Source organism: Cavia porcellus, unplaced genomic scaffold, assembly GCF_034190915.1.
Source record: "Cavia porcellus strain 051 isolate PalLab524CR breed Dunkin Hartley unplaced genomic scaffold, mCavPor4.1 scaffold_2, whole genome shotgun sequence".
Taxonomy (NCBI): Eukaryota; Metazoa; Chordata; class Mammalia; order Rodentia; family Caviidae; genus Cavia; species Cavia porcellus.
Window position 1 is genome coordinate 83664372 of NW_026947485.1, and position 15564 is coordinate 83679935.

Here is a 15564-nt window from a genome sequence, read left to right on the forward strand (position 1 = left end):
ATTCCTTCTTATCTAGAAGTAACAGAGCCAGACATGATGGCACATGCCTGTAATCCTTGCCCTCGGGAGGTTGAAGCAGGATGATTGTTGAGAGTTTGAGACCAGCCTGGACTACAAAGCGAGTTCAAGGCCAGCCTGAATTGCGTAGCAAGACCCTGCCTCAAAAAACAAACAAAAGTAACAGAAAGAAATGGGAAGCAGATAAATCAAATTTTTGTCTAGTCAACACTTTGTTTTCCATATCCTTCTGTTAACTCTTGATGAGAATGAATTTATATTCTAAAATACAAAATTAATTTTTTACTTCTCCAAATCCTGGGGTTATTTTTTAAAACCTTCTATTTCCTTCTTTAAAATATCCTTGCCATCTACCTAAAGCAAAGGGATAATATTTTCTTTTGACTGGTTGGGTCGAGGTTATACTAGTGGAAGGATGGGATTAGATTATTTTTGGTTCTTTCTAGACGCATATCTTTATCAGAAGATTGTGTGAATTCCTGTGATCAGTGACACAAGGAAATTGGAGCTTATTAGCAATTTCCAGTGATTGCCTTAAGAGTTCATTTGTTGCAAAATATTTTGATGCCTTTGCTGATAGAGATGGAGAGGGGGTAAGTGACTGCCATTTCTTAAGGCATCTGTGATACTCAGATATTCCTAGAAATAGGAATTTTGTTATTTTTGTTGTATGTGAAATTACAGTGAAAAGTTGCTCATGAAAACTGGCTCCCTTCAAATCTTCATGAAGGCAGACTGTTTCTCCACTGTGTCCCCACCACACAAAGTGGTACATGGTTACTTTTTTAGTGAATGAAGAAATATTAAGAATCCTTATAGTTTACAGAATAAGCCACTTAAATATCAGAGTTTTTAAATTTTTTTATTTTATGAGAAAAGGTAAAACAAAATTTCATAACAATAATAAAAGAATAGCAATAGATAATACATAACATGTCATTATCTTTAAAATAGTTGCTCAGGGTACAGGGTACTGGGCATAAAAATTTCTTCAGTCAATATTAGTGCAAACCTTCCTTTTTAATGAACCAAGAGACACAATGTTTTCCTTTTCCCTACTGTCCTTTTTCCCCTTTGACTCATCCTAGTTCCTTTTTTCTTTTGAACAACTTATTCCCATTTCACAATGTCTGTTGTACATTTTAGAACTTATTCTTCCAGTTTCTAATACCATGGAGACAATATGATGTTTACACCTGTGAATCTGATTTATTTCACATATGAGTATTGTCTCAAGCTGCATCCATTTACCTACAAAAGTTTCAACTTTAGCCTCCTTTATTGCTGAGTAGTACTGCATTGTATAAAAACATCACATCTTTTTTATCCATTCCTCAGTTGCTGGACATTTGGGTTGTTTCCAAGAGTTAGCTATTAGAAGTTGTGCTGCTATAAACTTAGGTGCACATATATCATTGTGGTGTGATGTTTTTAATTCTTCTAGGAAGATACCCAGAAGGGAAATAGCTAGGTGGACTGAAACTCAAAACTTAGTTTTCTAAGGAATCTCCACACAGATTTCCATAGTGGTTGCACCAGTCTACACTCCTACCAACAGTGGAGAAGGGAAGGATTCCTTTTTCCCTGTAGTCCCTTCAGCGTTTGTTATTTGTTGATTTCTTGATGACAGCCATTCTTCTGGGATGAGATAGTATCTCAGTGTTGTTTTAATTTGCATCTCTTGAATGACCAATGATATTGAACATATTTTCATATATTTATTTGCTACTTGCGTGTTTTCACCTGAGAAGTGTGTGTTGATCTCAGATGCTCATTTTTTGGATTGCATCTTTGAATTTGGGAGGGGTGTCTATTGTTTTTTGCAATTCTTTATATCTTCTAGGTAGAAACCCTGAGGGACAACTGAATAAAATTTTTTCCCACTCTGGGTTGTCTTTTCATTTTGTTGATTTCTTTTACTGTGCAAAACCTTTTTAATAAGGTGAGATTCTTATTAAATCTTGTTGATTCTTTGAAATATTTCCTATACAGTCAGTTTTGTCATTTATTAAAAAGGCTGGCTGTCTTCCAATGAACATATTTTGCTCCTTTGTCAAAGATAAGGTAATTGAGTATGTTTGTGGTTATGTGACCGGCGCAGCCCCCCAATGAGACAGGAGACGCTTCAGGTGGTAACAGGAACTGCTGCTTTATTTACGCGGGCTCTGGTTTATATATTTGGCCGTGACCAATCACAGGCTGCCACGAGGAAGCAGGGCGAATACGGAGTGAGCACGAGGTGCGCACGGGGTGGCTAGTTTAGAGAGGGACGTAATGCATTGCGGAAGCTGACGTGGTCTTATCCCGGGCGGGGTGTGTTGAGCGCCTGCGCCCGACATCTCCCCCTTTCTTTATAACTGACGCAGGGTCTCCAGGGGTCGGTGCCCCTCGTGAGGTGTCACGCTGCAGTCATGACAGTGCCTCACTACTCGTTGGTGCTCTTTTGGAGGGGGTGGGAGTATTATTTTATGAGCCCAACCCGCATGCTCATCAGCTTGGAGACCGGGGTGTCTCCTGGCCAAGGACGACACCCCCTGCGATGCTTTGCTCCACACCTGCGTCACAGCATGGCGAGCCATGCTGCCGGGCTTTGACCAGATTCTACGGCCAGCAATGCTTGTTTGATAATTACTTTGTCCCTATTCCTTTGTCTGCGAATCCGACAGAGCAGAAGTAGACTGCCGAATGCGGCAAATGTAGTCATGGTAGCCAGAGCCCCTGTTCCTGCCTATTTCTTTTATTGCGCACGAGCTGGATCACAGGAAACTCGTCTGGGTCTGCCATAACTGGAACCGGTGCGAACTGGGGTACCTGCATAACGACAGCTGAAAGTGTACTGTTATTCCAACATTGTGACACATAACAGGTTGCGGTGGAGCAATTTAGAAAAGTCATATTTGTGGTGTCTTCAAACAACAGAAAAAGGTAGGGAGCTTGCAGGCAGACTGGGGTTTTTGTAATATTGAAGACCTTTTGAGACTTGTAGGTGGAGGGTGTGAAGGAATCGTTGCTCCTCACCCCTGAAACATTGCTATGAAAAACACGGACTGGGGTCTCTGTAGTCTGGCCTAATTGGAAAAGGGCTGATATATCTCCTGCTGCTCCGGCCCGATTACTGAGCTTCCAGTTATAAACCATTTTAAACCATTTATAGCTTCCGAGTAAGGCCCGCCTGACTTTGGGTGTCTAACTTCCTCCTTTCCGGTGGCCGCTGCGTCTGCCATTTTGTGTGCCTCTTAATCCCTTTTCTCTCAGTAAGTCGCTTAAAGCAATTAACAGCGGCTGAGTAGCGGTGTTACCCATGTTAAGGGGAATTTCAAGAGTTTCTTTTTATTTCTTTTTGTTTCCTTTTTCCTTTTTTTTTTTTTGTAACAGGGACAGCTTAGTCCCCGCGCCCCTTTACGGCGCCCCCAAAACCGGCCTCTTTATGGCCCCCGGAACTCTCTTTACGAGTTCCTGAACCCTTGCGACGCGTCCGCCCAAGGTTGCCCGATAGCCCCCACCATCTGGCCCGGCAGCACCCGCTGCCTGTTGCGTAGCACCCGCTACCAACGTTGAGCAGTTTAACCTGTCAGCCCCCGCCCGCCACATAGCCCCCGCTATCGGCGCTTGACGGTTTTACCTGTTAATGTCTCTGTTCCATCAGAGAGAGAGAGGTTCCCCGTACTATTGGAGAGAGGGTCTCAGCGTTCCCCGTACGGGCCACCAGGTGACCAGCGCAGCCCCCCAATGAGACAGGAGACGCTTCAGGTGGTAACAGGAACTGCTGCTTTATTTACGCAGGCTCTGGTTTATATATTTGGCCGTGACCAATCACAGGCTGCCACGAGGAAGCAGGGCGAATACGGAGTGAGCACGAGGTGCGCACGGGGTGGCTAGTTTAGAGAGGGACATAACGCATTGCGGAAGCTGATGTCTTATCGTCCAGGGCGGGGTGTGTTGAGCGCCTGCGCCCGCCCGACAGTTATGTCTGTATCTTTTAATCTGGACCTCAGGCCTGTTTTTTTGTTTTTTGTCTTTTGTTTGTTTGTTTGGGGTTTTTTGCCATTACTATGCTGATTGTATCACAGTCACTTTGTAGTATAATTTCAGGTCAGGGATTGTGATGCTTCCTGCCTTACCTTTGTTGCCCAGGATTGCCTTTGCTATTTTAGGTCTCTTCTGCTTCCAGATGGATTTTAGGAATATTTTCTCTGTTTCTGTGAAGTATGCTAATAGTTTTTGGTTGGAATTGCATTAAATGTGTGTAACAATTTTGGGAGTATGGTCATTTCCAAAATAAACTTCAGTTCTTTATAATAATCTGAACTAGTCATAAATTCATGATGAAATATGTATTCTTTGTGTGTGAAGCTGAAGCTACTCATTTTTAAAAGTTGTAGATAAATATCCCTTCATGAATATAAACTGGAAATATGTTATTTTCCCCCTTAAGCATATTTGCACTTGAAGTAGCTAACCCAGGGACAAAATGATTATCCCTCTGAGGCTAACTCAACATTGCCTTGATTTAGTTATTTTCTCTTTCACCTCTCGAAGGGATTTTCCCCCCCTACTTATTGTGTGTGTTATTTTATCTTGTTTCTGTTCTAAGGCAGTTATCTATCTTCTTCCGTCAGGAAACACCTTTCTTTCTGTGTGATACACTCAGTTTTTGTCATTTCCACTTTACTGTGAACTAAGCAGTCATCCTTTTCCTGTAAAAAGGAAATTTCCCAGCTGTTCATAAATTGTGGAGCCTGCTGTGGGAGAGGGCAGAAATCTTAGAAAGAGTTCCTTTTCTCTGTCACGTGTTCCTTTGTTGCTTTCTTCATACTTCTGACCCTTTTATTTCTTGCATGTTTTCTCCACTTGACAAGATGGTGGCTTCCTGTGTCAGAGTTAGCTGCCTTGGTCAGGCCCCTAGTAATAGTAGTGTTAAGTAACTATTGTAGCCTGACTCTTGTGCCTCCTGATTTAAAAGGTAAGATAGAAAGTGAAAGGAGTATTATTTTGAAAGTAATTCTATAGTATTTTCTTGGTAAAAAATACCACATCCTCTCTTTCCAAAGCCCACTCGTTTGAGCATATGCCATTTCCTTTGCTCCAAGCACCTCTCAGTTGTAAGCATAAAATCACCATTTGAGATACAAAGTGCTCCTGATGCATCTGGACCCCCTACTCAGAATCTAAGTATCTGATTCTTTTGAGTGTTGTAAAATGGAGTTACAGGAAGGATCTGTCACACTACTCTTCAGTTATCATTGGTTCCAAAATACACCTTTGCTTTCGCATGTTTTGCACTGTGTTGGTGCTGTTTTATTGGGTGGTGCTGGCAGTGGTGTTTTTGTGTGTTTGTTTGTTTTGACCTAAGATGAATCCCTGGCTTTCCCACTAAACTACATCTTCGCCTCTTTTTACCTACTTTTTCCATTTTTAAAATAGGTTCCTGCTTGCCAAGGATACCCTCAAATTCGTGATCCTCCTGCCTCAGGCTCTCAGAGTGGTGGGATGACAGGCATATGCTATCTGTCCAGTGCTTGACACTTTTTTGCTTGACTGTCATTAATCCTTTTTTTTTTTTGTTTTGTACCAGAAATTGAACTCACGACTGCGTGCTTGCAAGGCAGGTGCTTATACCGCTGAGCTAAGTCCCCAGCTCCTTATCCTTTTAAATTATAATTTATGTTACATATGATTTGTCAATCATATTTTACTTTTTTTTTTTTTTTTTTTTTTTTGGCACCAGGAATTGAACTTACGACCTCATCCTTGCCAGGCAGGTGCTGTGCCACTGAGCTATGTCTGTGACCCCAATCACATTTTAATTCCAGTATGAAATGCTCTTTTCTACTGCCCATGCCTGCCTTGAGCCTGGCTTACTCCCTTTCTGTGAGCTCACTGTTTTGTTTTCCATGCTAAGGATCAAATTACATAGTATTCTGTAAATGATTTTTTTAAAATAACATTTTTTTTAATTTTTTAACTGTTTCATGATGGTGCCATGTAAATAACTTTCAGAATAGGAAAGTAAGGAATGTTTGTACAAGTGTGGGTATTTTTTTTTTTTAAGACCAAAGCTGGTTTTGTCAATGTAACTACAACCTGTTTACTCAGGATAGTTCAACCAACACATTAGTCCTGCATGTTTTGCTTTGTTTTTAACTTAGGGATATCATACATGATTAAAGCTGATTCTGTGGACTCCCAAAACGTTCATCCTCCACAGACTTGCTGACCCTTCATCAAGCCAAGTCTGATGGGAATGATACTCAAGCCTGGTCGAAGGTAAATACCCTTTGGAGAAGTGAAGTAAAGGAATAGATTGGGACTGGGGTACATTGGTATTTTTTAGATTGCTGCTGTTCAGCTGAGGAGACAGTCCTGTAACTGCTAATAGCAGTTAAAGAAATAATCCTGTAAGCTTGATGGATAACATCTGTATCCTGTACTTTGTATGAAAATATAGTTTCCCTCCTGCTTAGTTTTTGTAATGTCCTAATACATTAAAGTTTATTCCAAAAAAAAAGTTTATTCCAGTGTTTCATGGAGCAAGAGGTTGGATACATGCCCAGATGAGGATGTGAACAATAGCCAAATACGAAGTTTTGACAAAGAGTAAATTAAATGTGGAGTATGCACATTAGAAAAACTAAATGACAAGGAGAACCTCCCCACACACACACCCAATTAAATTTTTAAAAGAAGGTCTGTGGTGGATTGATGACTGGTGGTCAGCTTGTAATACCAGCTGAACTGAATCAGCATGGTACAGAGCATGGATGACCCACCTGAGGACTGTTGCCAAGATAAAAAGCAGAACTGAAAAAAGAGTAAGACTGTTGTTGATTCTCTGTGGTGCTTTGGTTCTCCCATTGCCACTGGCACTCCTGGAAGAGTTTGTTGCACTTTGCTGATAGAAACTTGGTTGTTCTCATCGTCAGAGGCTCATAGACCTTGCTGTTTCAGAGTGACTGTGGTTCACTTTGTGGGGGCTCTGGTCTTGTCTTTACCACTTTCTTGCTTTGGAGGGGAAGATGTGTGCTGTTCAGTCTCCAGGAAAAGCTTGTCACACTGGCTTCCTGACGTGAACTCAACTGTTCTCATGATTGGAGGAGCTCTGGACCTCGTTGTTGCTGAGGATGACTGTGGTACTTTTTTGGGGAGCTCTGGTTCTTACTTTGAGCAATGTCTCCTGGCTCCAGTGCAGATCCCTCAGCCTGCTGGCACAGATCCTTCATCCTGCTGACACAGACTTTCTAGCTTCCACTGCTGACCTTTGGGCCTTCCCAACGCAGATCCATGAAACAGACTTGCATGAGTCCTTGTCATGAGCCCTCGGCCTCCAGTTGGACTTACAGGAAACGTTGTCTTAGGCTCTGGGTCTTCAGCTGGACTCATTCAGGACCTTGCTGTAGGATCCAGGCCCTCAGCTGGATTCCTTGAGTCTTAGCATGTGGACAGATTTCCTGTACTTCTTGTATTTGACTCTTTGGGTAACTACTATAAAGTGATATTATGAATTATGTGTCCTGTGCTGTCTTATTCTCCTTGTAAACCCTGACTATAACAAGGTCCTAAAAGCCCTTGGACATTTTAGACTAGTGTTATAATTGTAGTTCTCCGCTGTCGTTTGTAAGCTACACAGTTCTTTCATAAGGAATGAAGCACTTGTTCTAGATTCTAACCATTTCACAGTTTTATTCTCTGAAAGGTTTAGAACAACCTCAGATTTTTATGTTTTTTAGATGCTGGAGATCAAACCCAAGATCTTTCATCACTAACCTAAAATATTTCTTTTATCTTGCTATCATAAAAATCTTTGATTGCCACTGGAGCAGTTCCTTGGTTCCTCGGATTTTGTAGTCTGGTTTTTGTTTGAGCCTGATACACTAGCAGATTGTTTGTAGCAACACAAACTCGTCTTGGTGATGTTTTTCAGCATCTCATCTTAGCTAAAGTGGGATGTTCAGTGTTTCCCATAGGAGGGTAGATTCTTAGGATTGTTTTCTCAGAGACAATTTTATCTTTGACAGAGTGTATTGGTCACAAGATAAGTGTTCTGTGTGATCATAGGTAGTGACCTTGGGCACCTCTGAATTCTTTCAAATAAAAAAGAGAATTGGACTAGGTGACCTTGAAGTCCTTTCATCTGTGTTTGAAGTTGCTGAGCCTGAGTCCTCTGCTAGGACAGAGTTGTTTCTGTCACTATACTAGTACTTCTTGCTTCCAACAACCCACTATATAATGCAATAGGTAAAAATAAATAAATAAAAAGGATAAGCCAGATGTGCTGTTTCATTTACAAGGATGAAACCATAGCCATCCAGCAGAGCCACAGACTACAACCAGAACAGATGAAGGTAACATGGATGACCGCACCTCTGATGGATTTATTCAGTGACACTCACTCTTAATAAGAGTTAGAGTGCAACATAGAAAGGGATTGTCTGGAATTTTTTTGCCTTCCTGCTGGTTGATCTTAGAAAAGTACAGGTGACACAGGATTGATGGAATCAGCGTACTTTGAGAATAAAACTGTTATACACAATAAAGCAAATAGACACTGCGCTTGCTGAAATGCATAGATGAAATCCAGATGTTTGTAGAGGCATAAGAAATACCCATTTACAGAAACACCTTAACAAAAATGGGTAGGCTAATGCAGAATTAACTGTTTGCTTTTTTTGTTTTTGTTGCCATATTTTCTTTACCTGGGCTCAATAATCGTCTGTGTAGATTTCTAATCTGAAATACATTCACCATTAGACTCATAGACTGTTAGCATTGTATGAAACTTTCCAGGAGATTTAAGTAAGTCTTTTCATTTCAGCTGAGGAAAAACTAGGCCCAGAAAAACTTAGGGACATATCCAAAGCCATGCTATGAGTTAAAATTAGCACTATAACTGAAACCTACTTCTATGGACTTCTAAATTTTAGTATAATTTGAAAGTATAGAGTGTACCCACAAACATTTTTTAAACAACAATCAATTTTAGCAAGTTAGTCAATTAGACCAAATCTATTTTTCCTCCTGAGAACATACTAACCTTTGCCCTTCAATAACACATCAGAAAGTAGCATTTTGCCAGTGGATGTGTTTTCATATTACATTGTCTTCTAGATTCTTGTACTATAAGGATAAAACAGTGTTAGGTCAAAGTAGGATAGCATAAATTCAAAGTTACTGTTGTATTGAGGATCCAGAAGATTCTATTATGATAGGGCAAAGTTATATAACACTGAAATATATCAGTTTTGAACAGAAATTTCAGCATCAACACAGTAGTGATAAAGGGAAAAAAAGGAATTTCTGTTTTTTGTGGCTTAGTAACCGGGTTACATGCATTTCTTTTTACATAATGTGGTTCTGTGGAATATCTTTCTTTAATGTTTAAGGCCTAATTTAGACTTAAATTTTAAGACTGTGTCAAAAATACTTCTAATCACTGAAAAAAAGTGTTAGGATCTGAAAGGGAAAAACTCCTGACTTGAGACAATGGAATCTAGTAATACTTTAATTCTTCAGTTAGCCACCATGATTAAATACCACAATAATTTCAGCTACCCTGTGAATTTCAGTACATTCATTGTAATGTTGGTGTGGAGGGATATATAATGTGTGAATTTAAGACCTAAATTCTCTGACATGCTCTTGATTTATTGTGCTTCCATACTGAGCAATTAAACTTACACAGATAACTTGTTTTTCTTTTTATAAGAAATACACATTTATGTAAGAACTTGCATTATTTATTATAAGAACTTCAGTTATACAAATGCTTTGTTTTTTGTGAGAAAAAGGACTTGTGTCTGAAGAATTAAACTAATCAACAGAAAAGCTAACATCACATTGTGAGTTTTTCCAAAGGAGAAACTTTTCTTTCTTAAATTATATGGATTTTTTGAGGTAAATTCTTTAAATGTGGTTTAATGTATCTATAGAAAAGTTCAGAGATCATAAATACAGCTTGATGAATATTTAGAAAGTGAACACCCTGTATAATCCCACATATACCAAGAAAGACAACACCAGAAACATGATGTACTTTCTCGGTCTCCCACTTTGCCCCACAAAGACAGCCAGAATTTTGACACACCATTGGATAATGGTGCCTGATTCCGAATTTATAGACAGAATCATGCAACATCCACTCTGTAGTACCTGGCTACTTTTGCCAAACAGTTTTTCTGTAAGATTCTCCTGTTATTGCAAAGAATAATAGTTCATTCTCGCTAGTTAGTGTACGTGTTTTAATTTATGAACACAAAATAATTCATCCATTTTGCCAGTGGTCATTCAGACTGTTTCCAGTTTGGGACTGTGAAAGGTAGCGCTACTACAAACACAGTTTTCAGTATTCATATGCACGTAGCTCTTCCGGGTATTTTTCTGAGAGAGGTGGCAGTGTGACAGGACGTGTGCGTCTGCAGCCTCTGGGGTGATGCTGGTTTTCTCTGTGCTGACGCGCGGTGTTTGGAGTCCAGATGTTCCATGTCCTTGCCAATACTGCATATTGACAGTTTTTTGGCTTTTTGCTTTTGTTCCTATTTTAACCATACTGGTAGATAAATAGTGGTATCATATTGATTTTCATTTTTATTTCCCTGATAATGGACACTTCATGTATCTGTTGGTTGTTTGAATGTTCTTTTGCAAAAGGCTTGTTAATATCTTTTACTAGTAAGCAATATTAGGTTGTCTCTTTATTGTTGGTTGTGCTAATTTTTAAATATATATTCTAGATAATTCCTTGTCAAATATCTCAAAGTGTTAACATTCAGCTTAAAAGTCTACAGTAATATTTCATCCTTTCTTCTAAACAACACAAAATTTTAAAACTTTTTCTTGTTTTTCTTTTCATCTACTGTGGGATTACTGATCAGAATCTTAATTCACCTTGTTTTTAACCCCCTACATTTGTCGTTGCTCACGTTTTATATAGTATTTTTTAATTTTTTATTTTTTGTTCTTTTTGAGACAGGGTCTGACTGTGCAGTTCAGGCTGGTCTTAAGTTCACTTTGTAAACCCAGGCTGGTCTCAAACTCACCACAGTCCTCTTACCTCAGCCTCCCAAGTGCTGGGATTACAGCCATGTGCCACCATGCCCAGCTATGTAGTATTTTTTAAAATTATCTGTTTACCAACTTATTTGCATTTCTATCTCAGCTCTTCCAGTTTAAATTTCTTTTTTCTGGAATTTAACCTATATCTTTCTGTAGTGAGTTTATAAAATACTCTTGACAAGTATTTTTGTCAGGTATGTAGTTCAAGGATGATAGTTATAAACTTCCAGCACTTTAAAAATATTTGTGTCGTATTGCTTTTATTTTTCTTTTTGAAGTCTGATTGTCTTTTGTAGCACTGTGTTTGGAAAGCTCCCAAGATGTTTCTAGCCATGATCGCTCCCCTATTCTATTTCTTCTTCAGGAACTAGGATACTTACTTTATAATCTGTTTAAACATTTCCTTATCTGCAGTATTGAGGAGGATGGATGTCAAAATCTGGTGTTGTTCCTACTGACTTTTGTTTAAGGTAGTGTGTTTATTGGCAAGATTTTATCTGTGGGGATCCTTAGGCAGTCCAGCTGTTTTTGTTTCTGCTGTGTTGGAGATCATCCCTAGGCCTAGCACTTGCTAAGCAAGCCTTCTGCCCTGCTCTTCCCACCCACACACCGGCCCAGGCAGCCCTGTCTATGGGTAGCCCTTCTCTCCAGATAGGGCTCTTGCATGGTTCCTTTTTGGTGTATGTCTCAGGTTGCTGCCAGTGTAAGACTGCTTCACCTTCCTCTCTTAGGCCATCTGGTGTGTAAATTGAGAGTCCAAATGCTTGTGAAATTAAGTCTGTTGTTGCAATTTCTCAGGGGAGACTTTTTCTAGTCAACATTCTGGAAAGAAAAATAGATAAGGCCCCCCCCCCCTTAGTGCAGAAGGTTCTGTTTTTGTCTACTTTTTACTGAGGATATAACCCTTCCAGCTCTTGGCTTTGTATGTTGGTCACTGTAACAACTCCTTGCTTCAAGAGAAAGAAGGCTGTTTCTAGCCTCCCAACTTGTTACTTAAAGAAAATAGTTTCTAAGTGTTGACTGTGATTGTGATTCAGAAAATAATTATAAGCACTTATATCGCCTTTTTTAGTTTTTTGCACCTACATTGCTTTGAGTTGTAATTAAGTGTACAATTTTTGGAAATTCCTGAACTAAGAATATTCTAATAGCAGGATCTATATAATGATTATTGAGAGAGATTTACATGTTTAGGTTACACTTTTGAGCCCTTTCTGAAGTTTTTGGTTTCTGTATCAGTGAACCAAAATGTTACAGCAACAGCTGAGTGCTCTGTTCTGTTTTTAAAAAAAAAAAAAAACCCTATGGGTGTTAACACCCTGACTTCTGTGTCACAGCAAACCAGACCCTTGAATGCCAGGTATCCTTTTTTCTAATTCCTTGTTAAAGAACATTAATTAATACTTAGAATGAACAGATTTAATAATGTAGTAAATCACCTACCAAAAGCTTGAAATAACTCGCTTTTTTTCAACTTCATTGCTGCAAGTATAGCAAAGATAATAACTATTAAACTACTAAAATTGAAAGTAATTTGCTCTGGCAAAAGGCCTTTCCAAAACCCTGTTTGTAGCCCCTGGGCACATGACTGAAAAATGTAGTAGGAAGTACAGGTTGATCTGACTGTTTCCAGTTTAGGGGAGGATTCTAGGGTATGTGGGGCACTATAAAACTTTTTTTTTCCTACTCTGTTCTGTTAAAAACACAATTTTTTTTGTTTTTTGGTGCTGGAGATCAAAATAAGAGGCCCTCAACATGCTAAATAGGCACTCACTGCTTAAAAAGAAGCTGTGAAAGTACAGTACTTGTTGGGCCTTTTTGTTTCCTCTCCCTTTTTTGTTTAAAGCATCTTATTATTTATTATATTGGGCCAGCAGGAATCAATTTAAAGGGATTGAGAGCTATTTCAGATTGATGACTTGGCAACTAGGAAACAGCCTGCAGGAGTCAGGTTCTCGAATGAGTTTTGAAAACCCAACCATTGAATTGTTTCTGTAAGCTCCCAAATTTAAGGTTGGAGGGGGAAGAAGCTTTACACCAACCCACGTATCCCAGAATTCTCGTCAGTATACTTTATGGGGGTCTTGTTCAGAGGATGACATAGTACAGCGGATGCAAAGCTTTATTGTGACAGTAATACATAACCCTCTCAGCTTACATTAAATTTATATTGCTCTTTTTCCAAGTTCATTTCCTCATACTGCCTTTGTAAAATACTAAAAATGCCAAATTGTTTTTGCTTGAACTCCATTTATCATATTTCCATAATTTAGTCATTATTTCTTTTTTTGATTAGTATTTTTTTAGAGTGATGCTAGACATTACATCCTAACTTTTTCTGTATTGGAAAAACATCCCTTCTTTCTCTTTCATCCATTTGTAGGATTGTGCAGCCTTTCAATTAAAACCAAAATTGTTCACTTGCTCAGGGTTCCACTCCCTTAAAGTAAACCACACAGCTCCCTGTGGGTGTGAGCTGGCTGCAGATGCTTATCTCCTTATCTCCTGTCAGCCTTGGCTCCCTGTCCCTCTGCATCTGCTTTACCAGCTCCTCCTTTTCCCCTTCCATCTTTCATCCAGTGTTTTGTACTGCTTTCATTACCTCCTTTTCAGAGTCTCAGGAACCATTCTTTTGAACCCTCTTCTCGGCACATATACTTTTCTCAAAACATTCTGAGGAATTTACGTAAATTATTTCATCCATTTTTTTTTAGATTCATAAAAACAGGAGATTTCTGTATGGAAGCATCTCTTAAGCATTAACCTTAAGAAATTTTCCTATCAATGGTAACCGGTTAAAATGACAGTTGATTGTCAGCAAGTTAACATTTCATTCTTTTTATCTGTAAATATGTATTTATCATTTTTGCCTTTTTTCCTTTTTCAGTGCTAGGCATCCAACTCAGAGCATTATACATGATATGCAAGTGCTCTACTACTGAGCCACATTTCCAACTCCATGTTAGGTTGGTTTTCTGATTCTGATTTCTCATACATACCAACATCTTTTTAGCCAATCAACTCTAGTAGTTTAGGTGCCTTATGACCACTTCTGTTTTGTTTCTTCGGTGCTTCTCCTCGCCCCCATTAAATTTAAACATGCTTATACTTGGTTCAGTTTGTGGTACATTAACAGTATCTTTATGTACTGACCTTGGAATTAACCTAAAACATTCTTATGCCTCTTTCTGTCACGTGGTGGGCAGACTACAGTTTGACTGACTTTCAAGATAGTCTTAATTATTTCTAAAGCATTGGTTAGTACAGTATAAGAATAAGCATTATTCCCAGAAAGAATGTAAGTGGATTTTGAGTTTCTTTTCTTAGCTTGCAAGTCAAAAGATTAGAGTGAAAGTAGAAGCACATGACACAAAATTATGTGGTTTGCTGGTAGAGTGTAGGCTTCCCAAAGCTTATATTATACAAACCACTATTAACCAGGGACAGTTTTGATTTTTCTTTTATGTTAGTTATAATATCTGATACTTGTATTTAAAGTAAAGCCAGATGTTAAAATACGGATTTATTAAGAAATATGTTGTTTACATGTTTTTCCCATACCGTATTTTTTTTAGACCAAACTTCAAGCTATCTTCCCTAGACTTTCACATTGACTCTTTTCTCTGAGTCTATAACTCATCTATTATAACCCAACAACACATTGCACTACAACTGTTTTAGAAGCGATCTCTTCCCCTCTCCTGTCCTAACCCACCACACATTGTTAATATTTTCGAGGCAGGGACAGTGTCCTAACCCTAAGGCATGCCTATAATCCCAGCACCCAGGAGGCTGAGGTAGGCAGATGGTGGCAAGTTAGAGGCCAGCCTGGGCCACGTACTGGGTTTAAACCCAGCCTGGACTATACAGGGAGCCCTTGTCTTAAAAAATAAAATAAAGTTTAAAAATGCCTACCTAGTTGCATATCCTTAGGGGGAGTTTGAGTTAAGCATGATGAATAAGCTCTAGTTAATTGCTGAATGATATTCCATAACCAACAGGAATGCATGTTAATGGAATTAAAATTCAAGAAGGTAAGTCCCATGTAAAGTGTTACTACCACAATTAAAAACAATAATTATACCTCAGTAAAGATTTAAAAAGTAAAAACAAGATTGAATGTCTCATAGATATTTCATATGTTGCAACTACATTAGTTTTATATTTACTTGTTTTTGTTTTTTTTTCTGTTTTTGACTTTCAAAGCCAAAATTAGTCTTGATTGTAAGTTGTATGTTGTTTTGTTTGTGTTGCTGGGGATTAAAGTTAGGGTCTGTGCATGCTAGGTAGGCACTCTATCTCTGAGCTACCACTCCAGCCCCCGTATGTTATGTTTTGTTTTGTTCTGCTTTGTTTTTAAATAGGACATATATATTTACTCTCCACTTTTTATTTTGTGTTAGCCTTTTTTATCGGGTCTTTTATCTTCATCTAAGAAGTGGTTGATACAGTGCGTTTTTAGAAGTATTACGCTGTGGCATAGTCAAAGCCATATTT

General features: G+C 38.8%; 1 protein-coding gene across 7 annotated transcripts in view; it reads left to right on the forward strand.

Annotated features, from left to right (window-relative positions):
* Positions 1-15564, forward strand: part of Add3 (adducin 3) — a 125934-nt gene that overhangs the window by 54501 nt on the left and 55869 nt on the right. Inside the window, exon 1 of one of the 7 annotated variants that reach the window (XM_063244684.1) lies at positions 6168-6285. The exons of the other annotated variants lie outside the window; for them this stretch is intronic. The gene's annotated coding sequence lies outside the window, so the exon portion shown is untranslated. Of the gene's footprint in view, positions 1-6167; positions 6286-15564 lie in introns of those variants that run through there. 7 annotated transcript variants of the gene reach the window in all.